The sequence below is a fragment of the Vombatus ursinus genome, unplaced genomic scaffold (assembly GCF_900497805.2).
Source record: "Vombatus ursinus unplaced genomic scaffold, bare-nosed wombat genome assembly UNPS02011613.1, whole genome shotgun sequence".
In the NCBI taxonomy this organism is placed as follows: domain Eukaryota; kingdom Metazoa; phylum Chordata; class Mammalia; order Diprotodontia; family Vombatidae; genus Vombatus; species Vombatus ursinus.
The window spans coordinates 5736960-5756642 of record NW_020951391.1 but is presented as its reverse complement, the minus strand read 5'-3'; the positions used below and the strand labels follow the sequence as shown (position 1 = coordinate 5756642).

At 35.6% G+C, this 19683-nt stretch overlaps 1 pseudogene; it reads left to right on the top strand.

Moving 5' to 3' along the window:
* The first annotated feature begins 645 nt into the window (after positions 1-645).
* LOC114039111 lies at positions 646-19468 on the top strand (annotated as a pseudogene).
* Positions 19469-19683: the final 215 nt, after the last annotated feature.

The following is a 19683-nucleotide window of genomic DNA, read 5'->3' as shown; positions in this document are numbered from 1 at the left end:
AATGCTGTGGATAAGGAACAGAAAGAAGGTTAGTTTGTTTGGATTTCAAAATGAAGAGGAATAAATATACAAGGAGAATGGATAGCGTGGGGTCAGTTTATAAAGGACTTTAAAAGCTAAACAGAGTTTATATCTGATTACAGAAGCAATAGGAAGCCACTGGAATTGGTTTAATAGGGATGTGGCATGGTCAGATCTGGGCTAAAGGAAAATATTTCTGCCAATATTGTGGAGGAGGTACTGAAGAGGAGAGACTTGAGGTACAGCAAGAGAGAAGAGAAAGACTTGAGGGAGAGCAAGCAATTAGAAGTCTATTGTATCAATCCCGAAGAGAGATGACGAGTGCCTGAATGAAGGTGGAAACTGTGTGAGGAGAGAAAAGAGGTCAGATGCAAGAAACGCTATGGAGAAAGAAACGGCAAAATTTGGCAACTGTTGGATATGCAGGGTGAGTGAGAGAGGGGAAATCAGGATAATGCTAAGGCTTTACGCTTGGGAGACAGGAAAAAAGTGGTGCTTTAGACAGAAACAGCGATTTTATGAAGAGCTAGGGTTAGAGGAAAGATAAAGAGTTTAGTTCTGAACTTGGTAAATTTGAGTTATCTTCAGGACATACATTTTGAAATATCCAATAGATAGCTAGCGATGCGGGGTAGAAACTTGGGAGACACTAGAGCTGAACAGATAGATCTGACAATTATCAGTATGGAGACCATGATTAAATCTATGGGAGCTGATGAGGTCACCAAGAGACTGTAAGCAGAAAGGAAGTTGAGGCTTAGGAGTCTATCTGAGGAATCACACACAGTCCATAACTGTGAAGTGGATGATGAATAAACAAAGGAGTCTGAAAAGAACTGGTTAGAAAGTCAGGAGGAGAACCAGGAGGGTAGTCTGACAAAAATCCAGAGATAAGAGTATCCAGAAGATGGTGGTCTACAGCATAGAGTATAGTAGACAGGTGGAGAAAAGGACTGAAAACAGGGCTTCAGAACTGGTTGGGTATTTCTTAGGAAGTTAACTATTTAAAAAATTTACACACACACACACACACACACACACACACACATATATATATATATATATATATACATGTATATATGTGTATGTGTGTATCAGTGAATTTGTCATCCCCCTCAAGGACTCATAGATGAAAGTATTCATTTGTATGAGTGAATTCATACTGCCAGGCACACAGAAAATCTTAGAGATCATTTTTAAATATTATGAGCCTATAAAACCTTTTCTATAGGATCTACACAAAATTTGCAATATTTTTCCTGACCATGAACACTTTATTCCACAAATCACTGAACAGAGAAAGCTATAAAAATATTTAATTCAATATCTACTCTTTGTATGCTATGCAATATATATGTATCGATTTATCAATCAATAAATATTTATTAAGTTACTAATATGTGCCAACTCCTCTGCCAGGAATAAGAATATACAAAGACAAAAATGAAGTAATTCCTGACCTTAAAGAGCTTATATTCAATCATGAATGCCTTAACATATACATATACATCCAAACATGTATGTATGCATGAGTATACGGACAACCATGCACACCTTTACAAACACACACACAATCATTTACGCACAGCAATATATGCACAAGAATACTGTATCTATCATCTATCAATTGATCAATCTATCCATCCATCTACCTATAATTTGGAGGTACAGTTTTAGACATAATACACACGCTAAATTATATATTCATTGTATGGGTATATATATGTTTCTATATATAAGTACACAGCTGCATCTCAATTATTCTTGTACTTAACGAAAACCTGAGATATGTGAAAGGTAGCAGCACAAAAACAGCATCTAGGCCATCATTCTACTCCATAATAACTATGCAATAGAGGTGCTCAGTACTGAGAATCTCAGTACCACTATTAAATTCAGGCAATCTGGGCCTCTGATACAGACCCCACCCTGGAGGGCTCCTCTCCCTGTACTTTGGATGATCCCATTCTGACAAGCCCTAAAGGCTCATAAGTTCCATGAGGTTAGGGATTATATCTTTTATCTTGGCAGCATCAGTACCTAATCAATAAGCATATGTTAAGGGCCTGCTGTGCATCAGGTATGCTGTGAGGTCCTGAAGATACTAATACAAAAACGAGATAAGCTCTGACCTCTGACGTTTTACTTGAGGGAGGAAATGTGTTCATGTATGGGAAAATATAGATTTTATAAAAAACAAATAACATAGTGACTTAGAGTGGGACTAAAATTGGGATAAGCAGAAAAAGGCTTTTTAAAGGAGGTATCCCTGAGCAGAGGTTTGAAGAGGTTATTAAAGGTACAAGAGATAAGCAAGTGTAGAACTCAAGGCATGAGGCACAATCTGTTCAAAGACATAGCCAAAGGAGCTGAAGCATCATACGTGGGGAGCAGCAAATGTGGTTGGAGGAGAAGGAATGTGTAAGCAGTCTGGAAAAACAGCCTAGAACCAAACTGTGAAGGGCTTCAAATGCCTGAGTGTCTCTGATCCAAAATGCAGTGGAGTGTCACCAAAGCTTCTGGAGGAAAGGAATGACATTGTCGAGTGTGCACTTCAGGAAAATCAACTAAGCAGTTGAATGGAGGATGTATTGGAGAAGGGAAGGACTAGAGCAGGGAGACCAGTGAGGAATCTATTGTCCTCATTCTGGCAACTGCTAATGAGGTCGTGGACCAAGCATGAAATTTTAACGGCAATGGTCATTCGGACTACAGTAGTAAGCCAAATTTGGACAGTTGTTTCAGCTGTGTATAATTTAGAGTTTTAAATTATAACACTTCTTATGAAAAATGTAAAAATAAGCTAATTATTTTTTATTGATAGATGAATATATTTCACATGGACTCACACATATTCAAATACATTTTAAATCAAATTATTGATATGCATGGGGGCCTTAGCAAATAAAATTATCTAGCTACCTATCTATCCATCCATTTATCCACCTACAATCTACCTATCCACCCATCAATTATTGATGTGCATCTAAACACAGAACTATAAAGACACATGTGTTCATAACATGCATCCATATAAATATATACCATACATGCATGTGTGATTGTGAGAATACAAATGCACTACATATGTATATATGCATATTTTCCTGGGGTCCCGCATCCCTTAGTGGTAGCCCTAGAAAGGAAAATCAAAGATTTCCGAACTAGAAAAGGCTTGATGTAATTCAAGAAGCAGAACCAAGAATTTCATTCGCAAAGTAGTTGCTGTCCTCTTTTGGCAGGCAGACACAGTGAAAAAAGAAAAAAAATGGAGGTTTGAAGAAAGCTTCTAAAAGGAGATGGGGTGTAAGAATCCACATTGTTTGTATAAAGAATAAATAGTAGTAGGAGAGGACAATGGCTTTAATCTAACTCTACTAAATATTATTAAAAAACAAAAGAAATTCTAGTAAAGGGTTACTGTGAAGCCCCATTGGTTCATGGAGGTGATCCTGAGATTTTAGCAGCCCGTGCAAACAAAGGGCAAATTCTAGACCAGCATAGAAAGGCTTTCCAGTATGTTTCTGGTCACAGACATCATATCCATTATTTGAAGGTCAGACTAGAAAAGTCTAGAGAGGTACAACACATAGCTAAAGGGAAGATTTTGAATATTTGGGGCTCAATAGTGTTTGAAGATCATCTACTAAACTCTAGAGGAGTGGCTGTAATCTGTGAAACTGGAAGATGTGCATAGGGAAGTAATCCAAGCTCATTAAAGTATTGCTATAAGTTTAAGTAACAAAAGAAGCAATTTAAGAACCTGGAAAAAGATACTATCCTCCACAGCAGGTATCAGGAGGAAGCAGAATTAGGATCATAGATTTAGAGTGGAGGGGATATTAGAAGCTATTTAATCCAATGACTTCAATTTATAGATAAAAAAAATCAAGGCCAAGAGGAGTTAAATGACTTATATAAGGTCATACAGGTAATATATGGCAGAAGCAGGATATGGACTCAGATCTATTAACTCCAAAGCCCTTACTTTTTCCATTGTACTGAGTGCCAAATCAAAAAATATGAAATTATATACACAATTATGCAAATTTATAAACAAGAAATCTATTTCATTTTATCCTGAAGCGTGGAGGAGAGAGACATTATATACCTGTCTCTCAGCCAAACTTCTCTCTCTAATACTGCCTCCTAATTAATCTCAGTAATAACAAAAGCATCAATTGATAACTTTGTTTTCCAAAGAGGTTTTTGAAGGAATTCAGCCCAGGAAGTATAAAAACAGCCTTTTATTCTGTGATAAATACCAGAAGCTTCTTGGGCTTTGATCTCTTTACAGAAAAAGCATCATTACCATTCTAAACTGATAACAGACCATTTTTTCCCCCCATCTTCCTCTTTTCCCTAGGATTAATTAGAAGTGAGGCTATTGTCACCATTTCCTTCTTTAGGCACACTAAGGGGCTCTTTCTATTTCAGTATATCAAGCATGTAGTTCAATGCTCAATAAATTTTTCAGGTGGAGTCTGTAACAAATGGAAAGTAAAATGAATTTTATTAACCATCAGACATGTATTTTTTCCAAGAAATCTGAAGTAGGGAGCCTATTTGGAAGGCAACCATAAATCTTAGAAATATATTGGTAGGGAACCAGTACCAAGGTATCAAATGCACCATTTCGTACAGCATGATGGTCTTTAAATAGAAGATTTAGATACACGATGCTCAGAATGACTGACAAGGAATTATCCTTATCACCTCTCACCACTTCTTTTTCAGGGCTCTCCATTCTTGGGGCTAGATGAATATTTTTAGTGTCTTGATCGTTTGTTATTGTTTGTTGAAATCTTTTTTTGAGAGAATCTACACTCAGCTAACTACTTACTGTCTTTAACAGTAAAATACATGTTGTAATGGACTTCCTTTTAGGAAAATTTACAGTTAACTATAAATTGCCCTTATAAGTGTGATTACTTTTTAATTATTAAATTTAAATCTATTAAATATCACTGAACCTCGGAAATAAAGAATTTTGGTACCATATAGTCTAACCATCTAACCTGTCACTAACTACACATACAAAACAAGGGCTCTTCCTGTCTCTGCTTACAAATATCCAGCCAGGGGAAGCTCCACCACCTCCCAAGGTGACCTATTCCACTTGGGCACCAAAGTAATTGGCAGTTAATTGTTAATGCATAAATTGGTGGAAATGAAGACCACGCCCTACAAGAGGGGCAGAGCAGCCTCGGTCAGAGTCTTATACCAATGGACTTTGGACTAGTTGTTACAAATTTAATTGAGGTGTCTAGGGTGTTCAGGAGGACTAGCACCTGTGGTGTGAGGATTTGTGGAGCCCTTTTCAGGACTGCTCATCCACTTTTGATGTTCGCCTTATTCCCCAGACTCTCACCTGTGGCTCCAAAAAGCTGTAGCATATGCAGTGGCCATACCCTGGCAAACCCTTAAGCAGATGTGCTAAACCAGGTTGAGGTTAACTGACAGGCTTCAAACCTGTTGGTGAATTAGGGGGATGTCTACCCAAAGCATGTGAAGACTTCCCCCAGCAGACTGGACAGGTGAGAACAATTTGTTCCAACAGCCATGAAGGCGATTGCAGCAGGCGCTGTGAAGCACTTAGAGCTTGGTCAGCCATGGAAGACACCAAGTTCATCCACTGCATTCAGGGCTACCAAGAGTCATCTTGACTTCTAAGACGTCTTGCCACTGGACTTTGATGACTCGGGGAGAGAGAGAAAGGCTGATGACTTTTTGCATCTCTGGCTCACTTGTATCCAATTCAGGTGCAAGTCAAGACATCACCACATGATGTTATCGGTCCTCTTCACAAACAAAGGACAAACCAAAAATATAATTACAATGTAATTTTGAGGAGTCCTCCCTCCCTACCTTATATCTGACTTTAAGCATAAATTTCTATCTTTAACTTTCATTCATTTCTCCTTTTTCTCCTAACAGCAACTAGAACAATTCTAATCCCTCTTTTTTATGTCAGCCTTTAGAATACTATATTTGAAGACAGATATAATAGCCCCCTGAGAATTCTCTTCTCCAGGCTAAATGGCCCTAGTTCCTTTCACTGCTAATCAAATAAAATGCACTCAAGGTCCTTCACCATCCTAGTGGATGCTTTCCAACTTCCTGGTATCACCAGGTTATTAATAGGAGACCCAACTAGTTCAAGTAATAAAAGGCAACACTTCTATAGCCTTTAAACACTTGCCTGTGCTTTTGGTATTCTTTGGAACCTCATTTCTCAGCAGAAGCCTGGAATGTAGTGAGTGTTAATGAATGCTTGCTGACTCCTGTCCAAGGGCTTATAGCCATTACCTGTTTTGAGGATCAAATTACTGTCAGCTAGGTAACAGCTACGATTCTTTTAATTTAATAGAAGAAGAAAGTGAGGTTCAAAGGTTAAGCAACCTGATTATTGTCATACATATACTTTATGTCCCAGCCAGGATCACAATCTTCAACATTCTGACTCTAAATAAAGTAGTCTATTTACTTACATAGGTGCAATCTCCCTCTAAATATCTAGCTCAAGGGAGAATAGGGCAATCTAACACAGGGATAGCAGTAATGAAGTTAACTATGTAGGTAATACTGAGGTACCTTTCTGGTACTAGGTGGGGGAAATTCAATTGAAAAAAAATGCTAATGGCCTTTAAGAACAGAAACTTAAAAACAAATTAGGGCTGATAATTGAATAACATAATTTATTTTACAGAAATCATATCACTTTATACAATGTCACGGAATGAAACAATTTCAATATGATAGTAGTATGTTGCTAAGGTACTCTAGGTATTTATTGTTGCTGAATCTGTGATCCAGAACAAGGTGTCAAACTTGGGGCCCAAAGTTTCCATAACAAAACAGAATTCCCAGGTGTGGCATAAACAGATTAAAATGTAAATGGAAAATGTATAACAAAATAAATAAGAATACAACAAAGATAATGTTAATGTGTGGCTTTCTAAGTCAACATTAAGCTTACTGGATCATTTCTGTTCCAGTTTGATGCCCCTGATTCAGGGAAATACGAAATGGAAACTTCCTCTCTTGATGAAGATTAGCCAGTCATTTGTAACTTGTCCCTAAAGAGTTGCCTAAGGTATAGAGAGGTTAAGTAATTTTCTCAGAGTCACAAAGTTAGTATCTGAAATAAACAAGATTGTTTTCCTGACTCCAATGTTTGTCCTTTATCTAGTTTGAGAATTTATCTATCTCTTACAAGCTAGTCATGTGCATTTTACATTGCATGTCAATAACTGTTCCAGGAGGGTAGAACTGGTGTCAGAGACAAAATCTGAATCAACATCTTCTCTGATCCAAACTCTGAGCTTTAGTTACCATGTTGTGCTGAATTTAAGGAAGATCTGTGTACCTAAAAACAGCCAGTTATTATAAACCACAACACCTTTTACACTAGGCTTTTCTTTTGTCTTTTTTTTCCTGACATTTTCTAAAACTGAACCTTAATTATATAATTAGGACCATAGGAGACGGAGCTGAACAAGATATCAGAGACCACCTATTCTATTCCCTCATTTTTCAGATAATGAAAAAGAGGCTCAGGGAGTTACCATGATTTGCCTAATGTCCTCTCTTTAGTAAATGTTAAAAGTAGAATTTGTAACCTGGTCTTTTGACTTCACAGTGTTATTCTCACCCTGCTGAGGTGGATTAAGTCCCATTGTATGCATCTTGAGGCCCCCTTTAGCTATAGGTGCTGTGAAATTGGCTTCATATAGCGAAAGGATGGGCAGAATAATGGTGGGATCATCAGGATGGAAGCTTTAATTAAAAAGACAAAAGCCACATGCTTATTTAATATGTGAGAGCCTCTTTCTTCTAAGAAGAGCTTTCTCCCTCCTCCCAATACCTCTCCCACACAGACACAAGCTTCTCTAGTTCTCCCCCTATCTTTGCCTCCTACACATAATGTCAACACTGCTGTTATACACAGATATTATCAGCAATTTAACTCATCTTAAAGCTATCCTGGCAGCATACCATGAGTGACTAGAATAAAAAATGTTGTCACTGCAGATTAAGAACATTTTACCCTCCTTAAAAATTGGATTCCATTAGGAATACACATACACACATATATACATATATGCATACACAAATATATGTTTGTACATATACTCTGTGTGCTTGTGTGTATGAATGATTTCTTTGTTTTCTTGGTCTGTATCTGTGATCCAGGGCAGAGGTATCACAAATTCTGGGCCCATGGGTCCCATGTCACAGTAAAATTCCCTGACGTAACAGAATTAGATTAAAATATAATTGGTAAATGTATAACAAAATAAATAAAAATATAATACAACATAGATAATGTTAATTTGTGGCCTGCAGGAATAATTTCTACTTGAATTTGACATACCTGATACAGGAAACTCTTTAATGTAAATTATCTCTCTTGATGAATATTATATATATATATGTATATGTATATGTATGTATACACATGTGCATTTGTGTATATTATATAAATATACACATACACACATGTATATAAAGATATATTCAGTAGCCATTAGAATATTGTGTGCATATATATATATATAAGTATATATACACACATATATGCTTTCAGAAAGAGAGAGAGAGAATTTTAAAAGAACATATTATTCTAATGGCTCCTGAAGAAAGGATAGGTATAGAGGGTGTCCAGATTTACATATTGTAAGTTTCTGTGGATTCTTCAAATAAGATGACATATTAGCCCAAAGAACTACCCTTCCATCCCACTCCAAAACATGAAATCCCCTCCTTTTAGTCTTTTCCTTCTTTTCCTTTAGTCCTTCTCTTTTATCACTTAACCTCACTAAACCCGTTTCCTCATCTTCATAATGAAAGAGGTAGGACGTGATATAGCTTAAGGTTCATTAATCTTTGGATGCTGTCTAGAGCATACCCCACCATAATTCTAATTTGCCCTCTTCAGGATTCATCCAAGACAGATTCCACATTGGAATGGCTGAACACAGTCCCAATTTGAGTGTCTTGTCCATGATGAGAGAGCTACACTATTACAGAGGCAGCTCTTCTGAACCCAACTGTTCTGACTCTAATGCTGGTCCTCTATCCAATACTGGACCCCACTTTTGTCCCTCCAAATCTTTTATGCACATTACAACATAAGCATGTATGTGGGGCACATGACCTATGGTCAGGCACTCAATAATATGCAAATATGCCTCTCACACATGTGCGACTATGTGGGAGCTATAGCCCTTCAGGTGCAGAGGTGACTTTCACATTCTTTGTGGATCCACAATGGTTACAACCACCACTGTGATATAGAAGGCAGGAGATAAGTCAAGTGACTTGGTCACTCAATATTCTATGCCTCCTCTAGTAACCTCTTCCCCACCTCTCTCTGTCACACTGGCTTCTCTGTTCCTCTGGTTATCAGATCCCAATTCTTTTCTGGGTAAGGCAAGGATTGGACCTTCTTTCATGCTTCTGGGAGATAGTTCTTTTGACCAAGCTTACTGTAGCCAGGCCAAAGGAAAACAATTAGACTTAGGATTTGTTTGTTTGTTTTTGTTTTTGTGAGGAAATTGGGGTTAAGTGACTTGCCCAGGGTCACATACCTAGTAACTTGTTAAGTGTTTGGTCTGAGACTGAATTTGAACTCAGGTCCTCCTGACTCCAGGGCTGGTGCTCTATCTACTGCGCCATCTAGCTACCCCAATTTGTTTGTTTTATTCCACTTTTTAAAAACTTTTATAGCCACCTTGTTTTCCTGACACTCTGGTTGATCAGTCACTTAGTTAGTAAACATTTATTAAGCACCTGCTATGTGCCAAGCACAGTACCAAGCACTAGCGACACAAAGAAAGGCAAAAAACAGTCCTTGCCCTCAAGGAGCAGATAATCTAATGGGGGAAGACAACATATAAAAAGAAGCCAAAAAGAGGAGTGTGGGGAGAGAGTATTTAACACAGGTTTGTGATGAGGTCCAGAAGAGTCCAGCTGAATAGGTAATGGAGAAATAGTTGGACTAGATGCTTTCCTTATGTGGAAAATCTGGGAGGATCTCTCCACTCTCCTATCTCCACCATCTTCAATAAGAGATAGGGAAGTACCCAAGAAAAATGAGTAATGAAGAGGTGTGAATTCTATGGTTAATGTGGTCTTGGAGAAAGATGAGGGCCATGGGGAATATGATAAAGTCCAGAGGAGTGTGGATAGGTGAGAAATAAAAGAGATTGGTATAAGTAAGGAAGATAAAAGAATAAAATTTTAATATTTAACAGACGCACTTTTAGTCCCCAAACATTACATTCTACCATCAGCTCTTCATGGTTAGGGAAGCAGGATCAGCAAGGGAAAAAAAAAGCCCTGGATTCACCCCTTCATTAAATGTGCTTCATACTCCTCGGATTTGCACTTATTCCAACTCTAGTTGTACTACACTGACCTCTTGCCCAAAGTAATACTCAACATCTCCATCAAATGGCTAGACATTCATGATTTCGCAAGACAAGTAGATGGAATTATTTGAAGACATCTCATGTGGGAGAGAATAGAAGAAAAAAATGGTGATGTCTGAGATTCTGAATTACCTGCACTGACCAAGGAAATTTTAATCATTTTGAAAGTCAATGATCCATGAATTAAAATAGTTGTAAGATAACTTTAGGCATGGTATGATAAGGGCTCCTGAGAAGTTATAACTGGCTGTTGAACAGACAATGTTATGTTTTCAGTCACCTCAAATTACATACTTATAAATACAACTGAATTAGAAATTGTTTCCTAGCACATTGGTTCTTCACTATATATATGACAAATATGTTCCCCATTTTTAAAGTGCAGCAAAAAAAAAATAAGCTGTCTTAACTTATTTGAATATTTTAAATTTGTTGTTAAACCAGAAAAGTCAGGCATTTTAAACAGAGATGCTGTTTAAAATATTGAAGAACAGTTTCATTCATAATGAATTTATCTAGGAATACAAAGAAAGAATTGTATCAGAATTTTCAGTATGGCCAGTCCTTCACAGAAGATTTAGGAGTGTCCCTGAATGAAAATACATGTAAATTTACATTTTAAAATGTAATAATATTTTAAAAGCTTGAAAGAAACTCAATATTAATAGGACACATTTATCAATTCTTTTGTGATGGAAATAATTGCCCCTTAATTTATCTATTTTGTTAGTTTCTACAGAGGAGCATACCGAGGTGTGAGTAGACTGTGACATAGAGGTGATAAGGAATCTCAAAGAAAACATATTGTCCAAAAAGAAAATACGCCTAAGTACACTGAGGGAGAACCAGTACACGTTCTATGTGCTCAAAAAAAGCAATAAAGAATCACAACTCCTAACATTTTGAGTGAAATACCTGTCAAAAACATTTTGAAGATCTGGACATGATTTTTATGAAAAAAAAATAGAGTAAGTATGGATGTGTTGCAATTTGAACTGTTGGAAAGAATATCCTTTTTGATGAGATCAGAGATCTTCCAAATTATGTTCATTAAGCTTTAAATGATTTCCTGCTGACCATCAGGGAATGTCAGAGTTGAAGAGATCATCCAGTACAGCCCTGACCTGAACAAGAATCCCTACTACTACATCCCTGGCACGTGGTCATTTGGGCTCTACTTGAAAAGCTCTGGTGATAAGTAATCCATTATGTCCTGAAGGAGCACATTTGACATCTGGATAGTTCTAATTGTTAGGAAAATCTCATTTACATTAATTTGAAATCTGTCTCTCCCCAAATCCAAACTTTTTAATCTAGCAATTGATGCCTCCCACAGTTTATCCACTTAATGAACATTTCTTGTCTATCAAAAGCCCCCCAAATACCCCATGTTCTGTAATCAGACCCTTTTTTCACTGTATCTTTTAGCACTCTCCAATCTTTTTCTCTGTCTCTCTCTTCATACACAAAAACACCTACACACACACACACACACACACACATATATACACATATATATACACTCACATAAACATATATATATATACACCCATATGTACATACACATATATGTATGTATACATATTCCCAACTATTCTTTGACCATTCTATCTCCTCTCCCTGGTTTATAGAATCAGAGTTGAACTTGGCTCTATGGGGATTCAGCCATTTGAGTCAATTCATATATGAACAGGAATCTCCTCTATAACATCTTAACCTATGTTCATGCAACCTTTGCTTGAAGACATTTGGTAATGGGTAGCTGATGATCTCTTTGAAAAGATTATTCCACTTTTGGACATCTCCAATTGACAGAAGGCTTTTTGGTACACTGACCTAAATTTTTCTTCCTTGTAACTTCTACTCATACCTCCTTGGAATACCCATATTATAAATAAATTATTTTACTCTCCAGGCTAGTTTCTTCAACTCATTCATGCACAGCATGTCATTTCTTTTATCCTTCTGGGTTTTTTTTTTTGTCTGGAAACAGTCCATCTTATCAATGCCATACCTTTTTTCTCCATCTTTCAGAGCTCAACTCTTCCATGAAGTTTTCCTTGTATACCTTATCCCACACTGCATTTTATTCTCTCTCATTTCTGTTCAACATTTTTGGAAATTAACACACTACTTAAGCTATATGGTTCTCTGTTTCATTTATGCATGTTGTATGGTTCTAACTAGATTGCAAACTCTTGTAGGTATGAACCACATGACAAAATACAGAATATTATAAAAATCTCAGTGCAGTTTTAATCTATATACATACTGTAATTTGTGTCTTAGGCACTTTACCTTCTGAAATCTACTACATAGTAGTTGAAACAAGATATGTGAACAAAAAGCTGCAATGAAAGGCAAGATGTGACAAGTACTAAGTGAGTAGTAGATATTATAAGTACTCTAGGATAATTACTCAAATATAAATGGCTTTTATAACAATTCATTGGATGTTAGATGTACATTTTTAAGAAAACTATATAAAAGAATGGTTTCTATTAAAAATAACTGCAGAGCTACAAAATATTTGGGAGTATACCTTTGGAGAGTCATCAAGGGGTTACATTAATGTAGCTATGAAATACTCTTTGCAGGAATAAATACAGAACTAAGTAATTGAAAAAAACATTAATTCCTTGTGGGTAGGTCAAGCCAAAACATAAAAATGACAATACTACTTTAATTAATTTCCTTAATCAATGTTGTACCAATCATACACACAAAAGAATCCTTTTTAGACCTTGAAAAAATAACAACACAATGCATATAATGGAACAAAAGATTAAGAATCTCAAGAGTAATAATGAAAACACCGTGTGGGAAGGGGACTATTAGTATCAGATCCCAAACTGTAATATAAGGCAGTAATCACCAAAATGATTTAGTGCTCTAACAAAAGATAGAGTTCAATAAGTAGAAGATATTAAGTACATAACACAGAGAAAAATCTAATAGCATAGTGTTTTATAAACCCAAAATTTTATAAACTCCTGTTAGTGTAAGGACTACTCTCTACTTGAAAAACAAAAATGATGACAACAATGAACACAAAACCTTAAACAAATAGGGAAAACTAGACAGGAGTCTGGAAGAAATTAAGTTTAGACCAACATCTCACACCAAACATCAAGATAAGTTCCAATCTGATGTACTGCCATTCCCCAATAGGAAAAATAAATCAAAGGTTATGAATTGATAGTTCAAGGAAGAAATCTAAGCTTTCAACAATCTTATGAAAAATGTAATAAATCACTATTAGAAAATGAAATTTAAAGCAATTTTGAGGTTCTATAGCAAAGATGACAAAAGAGAAAAATAACCACTAATCAAGGGTCTATGGAAAATTATTATTGCACTGTTGATGAAACTGTGATTTGATCTAGCCATACTAGAAAGCAATTTGGAGCCATGTTCCCACAATGCATAATATGAAAGTTTGGTCCAGCTATATACATGATTGATTCCCCTGTTGCAAAATAAAGAGGAAAAGAATCTTTATGAACAAAAATAATTCTAGCAGCTCTTTTTGTGGTAGTCCCAAATTAGAAACTAAAGAAGTAGCTTCCTATTTGAGTACAGCTAAACAATTTGTGATATATGACTATAATGGGATATTATTTTGCCATCAGAAATGATCAAATAAAAAGTTTTTGAGAAAACCGAGGAGGCCATTACAATAATAATCTTTCAAAAATAATCTTTCAAAGTAAAATGAGCAGAAGTACAATTCATACATCAGTAACAACATTTTAGAGAAAAAAGCAACTTTGAAAGAATTTAAATTCTGATCAATAATAAAATGATAAAACACAAGTCCAAACAAAGATGATAAAACACTCTGCCCACCATCTGAAAGAGGTCGTGAACTTAAAATGCAGAAAGAGGCATACATTTTTTAGATCCATCTAGTGTGGGAATTTGTTTTATTAGCATATGGAGCTATATATTGAGACTGTTATCTTTTTAAAAATTTGTTCAATGGGGAAGGGGGGAAGTGTGAGGAACAGCTGAATAAATAAATATATAAATCCACAGGTTAGATATAGATAGATAATTGGAAAATGAGCAAAAATGTCCATACCTCATAAATATAACATAAAACATATTTCCATCAAAATTATAAAATAATTACAGAGATATAATAGGTAACAAAGTAGTAGATTATTAGTTAAATAGTGAAAGGAGCATGTAGAATTAATTTCTAAACTAAATGATCAGAATATTTATCTTAGACATGAAATATTTTCCCTGATCTCTACAAAGTAAATGAAGTTTGGTTGTTTGTTTTATATAGGACTATTCCACATAAGCAACTGTTTTTACAAAGGCATGGAAAAGGAAAACTCAAGGCAAGTTCAGGTGATGAATATGAAATTAGGTTGGTTGAATGAGAGTTTTTTGTTTGGTTTTGTTTTGTTTTTTGAGTTATAGAGAAATAACCCAAGGAAAGATTAAATAGTATCTTGATTGCTAGTTTAAAAATATGGACTTTATTTTGTAAGCAAATGGAAATCTATCAAAGGTTTTTCAACAGATTCTAGAAAGATTCATCTATCAGTGATGTGAAAGATGAATTAGAAGGATTGGTAAGATCAAAGGCAGAAAAACAAGTCGGGTGTGAATTCCAATAGTTCTGTAGAAGACAATGAAGTCCTGAATTAAGATTGTGAAAGAAAGAATACAAAGTAAGGCACATGAAAAATATTGTAGAAACAACTTGGCAACTGATTTCATGTGGAAGCCAGCAGGAAAGATGAGTCCAAGATTATTCTGAGGTTTCCAGTATGTATAAATGAGAGAATGACTGTAATATCAAAAGAAGTTGAACAGCCCAGTAGAAGAATCTACTGTAGAGAGTAAATAATAAGTTTAACTCTAGTTTTGTTGTGTTTGAGCTAATGTCAAGACACTGAAGTGAAAAGATACAGCAAGAAGCCAGAAATTGGGGCTCAATAGTTACTTCCAGATTAATTGAACTCTTCATCTTCGTTTTGTGGCTCTTCTTTAGCAGAATATGTCTATGTTAATTAAGTAACATTCTGCTACTGAAACATCAATTATATTGTTTGTTTGCAATTATATTAAGGTTTCTACCAGAGCTTACAATATATTATGTTTAAATGTTATGAATATTTTTACAGATTATTTTCTTAAAAATACAAATTTACCATATGATGGAACTTTTATATCATTCATGTAACCATGAATGTTTCATTATCATTACCAGAAATTTTAATTCAGACAACTAAATTGGATTGTTTTCCTCCCTTTGGATAGGATAGTCAGTTCTCATTGTTTGGTTAACCAATTCAAATTCAGTAGTCATGACCTATGATTTCCTTAGGGAGATACCCATTGTAGCAGCAAGCCACACATTTCTACACACTTGGAATTCAAAGGCACTGAGGCAAAAACTGTCAAAACATTACCAAAGTTGAAAAGGAAATATGGTTCATTAGTCTACGAACTGATGTGTTATGGACCTCATTGTGATCAGCCTAGAAATTTAAATCAAGTTCTAAGTTCATGTAAGACTATAATAATTTTGACTATTAGTTTTTAAATCATGTCTGAAACAAAAATATCTGCAATTGTGGTCATTTATCACAAGGTCATAATGAGTGTCTACCATGTCAAGAAAATCAATGATCAATTTATAAAATATCATTAATTTAGAAGAAATATCTCCAACTATTTCCTTATTTTTGACTATTTTGGACAATGTAGCATCATTGAGCCAAGTCTTCTCTCCTTAACACAGAATGAAGCTGTGAATGATTCAGCATTCATAAGTGGTTAATTTTTAGGAAAAAAAGATTAACTCAAAGTTAAAAATACATAGAATATTCCAGAAATCTTTGCCTTGATTTCTTAAATTCATTCATGCATGCATGGTATTCTCAGTTGTTTACACTTACAGCCATTCTCAGAAGGGTCTTATTTTGCAAGTTCCTGACTTATTAGAAAATTTACATGTCAATACTTAGAATCATTCATATTACTATTTTTTTTAAACTTTAAGAACATAGAACTAGAAGAGCACAAATGTGGGCTGTGGAGTAGAAATCAGGAGAGGTATTATAAATTATGGCAACCCTGCTCAAAATCTTTGTTCCTTTATTTCATTCATTCTAATAAGCTGTCAAATGACTTTAAGAAGATATACACAGAGAAGATGACTTTGAGTTTGACAATGTAGACGTACATATATATCACACATATCATTTTTAGAATAAGTCATATTATTTTATCTTCTGTGGGAAAGTACGTTATCAAACTGTTCCAGAGTTTTCGTGGGCAACATTTCAGAGCATGTGTTATGCCACTGAAGGCAAAGTAAAGGAGATAAGTAAGTAAAGCACCAGGGAAAAGAAAAGAGGATGATGATAAATGACATTCTGAAATAAAAAGTAATATGGTACAGTCGGTTGTAGAATTGAAGAAGTTTCAAATTGCTACCAATGTTTGAAATAACTTAGGTCTCTGGGTTTTCTCTTCTTTACATTTTCCTGCCATGTTACAATTCTGAAAACACCAATGAGTCAGAGAATGTGACTCATTTAGCCTCACAGTTTTACCATAAGGAAACTGCCAAACAGATTCGGTTATGACATTCAGTCAAACAATAAGCATTAATAATTACTATATGCCAGAACTGTGCTGAGAACTAGGGATTAAAGAAAGGCAAAAACACTGTATCTTCATGGAAATGAAAAAAAAAAAACAATCAATCAACTACATTTCAAGAACATAAGAAACATACCTTAAAAGAAGCATGCGAGATTATAGTATGGTGTGATAGATCATGAGTCACCAGGTCTGGGTGCATCACAGGGGGATATCAGAGAATTCATCCAAAATCTTTTTTGTGCCTCTAATATATTGATATATAGGTGATGAGTTAATGTGCATTATTTATTTTGTTGCTATTGATTTTATGCCAAGAATAAAAACACTATAGGCAGTATCCAAACGTACCTATCCTTTCTTTGGAGAATCGAATCCATTACGCCAAGGTCTCATGACTAGTGTACACTCAAAAATATTCAAGAATGAGGTAGAGTTTTTTCAAGAGTATAGAGACTTGTGAACTGCCCTGATGGGGTAAATCCACAAGTTCACATGCCAGTTAATAAATCAACATAAACAAAGGAATATTTTGAGTAGAGGGATACATCATTAGACTATTTGAGAAACACAGAAAGCTCTCACCTCCTCTGCATTTCTGCCTGTGAGGTATATGTGCATAATTGCCGGGATAAATGTTAAATTCCCAAGGGCTAGATCCCTTTTTATGGCATAAATTATGATGAATATCTATCTATGCTAAAGAGTGGTTAAATTAAGTGAGAAAAGAAAACTCATTGGGGAGGGATGGGTGTACTGATGTATTTAAACGGCTCTCATATAAAGGGAAAAAGAATTGTTCTTTTTGCCATCAGAGGGAAAAATAAAGACAATGGGTGAAAGTTTCAGAAATGCTAATTTTGTTTCAACATAAGGGATGGAAAAGGAAAATACCTAATAAATAGAACTATTCAAAAGTGGAATGGTATGTCTTGGTGTCAACCTGGTTTTCCCTCAAAAGATGTCTTAAAGAAAATACTGGATGAATGATTGTCATAGATATTATAGAGGAGAGTCTCATCTCAGAACAAATTGGAATAAATTACCATTAATATCCTTTCCACTTTGCAGATTTTATATTCTAAGATTATGTTATTTCTCACCCCAAGGGCAGTCATTTTACTACTATGTCACATTATCTTTCAACCTTTGGGAAGGTGAATAAATAAATAAAATATAAAAATACAAAAAATAAATTGCAAAATAGTAAATGTGCTTTTTTTTTGTTGTTTTCTGAAGAAGGGAGGTGTGTTCCTTTAGGGAGAAGAAAAGAGTCAGTTGCATCAGAATGGGGAAGGTCAGGTCAATGAGTCAACAAGCATTTATTAAGCCTTTATTATGTATGAGGTGCTATGATGTATGGACGTTCTTAAGAAAGGGGAAAAAATAAGTACCTCTCCTCAAAAAGTTCACATTCCAATAGGAGAAATAATATGCAACCAAGCATATATAAATAAGATACATTCAGGGTAAATAGGAGGTAATCCCAGAGGGAAGGTATTAGCTGTTCAAGGCACCAGGAAAGGCTTCTTGAACAAAACAGGATTTGAGTTAAGTTTTAAAGGAAGCTAGGGAATTCAAGAGATGGAGGCACAGGAGGACAGTATACCAGGTATTCGATATAGCTAGTAAACAGCTACTAACTACCAAAATTTCAGAAAGCACTTCAGGAGTCCTACAGTTGCCAGCTTTACCACGAAAAGAGATGTCCAAGATGTCCAAGAGGTACAGATTCAATGTTTAACTCACTTGGGAAAGCATATTGAAGCATCAGGGATTGCTGAAAACTTGGGGAATGGAACCACCAACAGTGACATTTAAATTCTGTACTTTATTTTCAGCTCACTATTTATTCAAGTCTGAAGAACAGAGAGAAAACAATATGCTGCCTGAAAAAAAAAAACTGATTTCTTTGCATCATTTTAATCCTAGGAATTGGATCAGACTTGCAGAAGCTTACCTGAATCTTCATCTCAGAAAGTGAACAGTTTTACTTCAAGTGACCAAGATTTCAAATCCCCCTTCCCATCACCACCAAAAAAGACATCCTGCTCTGCATTTGTCAAAAACCATGAATGTCTATGGAAGCAAGTAGTAGCCATGTCCAGAAACATGGAAACCTCTCTCAATGATGTGCTGCTTATGGTAACAGAGAGCCCCTTCCATCTCGCATTTCATTCCTGGGCACCGGCGGTGTGGGCAGAAACTCAAATGAAAGGTTGTGCCTCTTTCGTAGGAGCCAGCTCACTCAGTCTCAGAAGAAATCTTTTTCTTTGGAGGAGAACTTTAAGGCTTAGGAGGAAACAGTAAAAGGATTTGACTTTGAAGAAGAAACTTTAGTAAAAGGGACTCAGAGCCAGGAGATGGTGTGTTCTATGTGAGGGAGAGAAAGAAATCAACTTGCACCGGATTGCAGAGTACATGGAGGGAAGCAAAATGTAAGAAGACTAGAAAGGCAACAAGTGGCTGTTTTGCAGAGGACTTCACAAACCAAGCAGATGAGTTTACATTTAATTTTGGAGATAATAGGGAGCCATTAAAATTTACTGAGTAGGGAAGTGACATCATTAGACCTGTGCTTTAGGAGCAGCTGAGT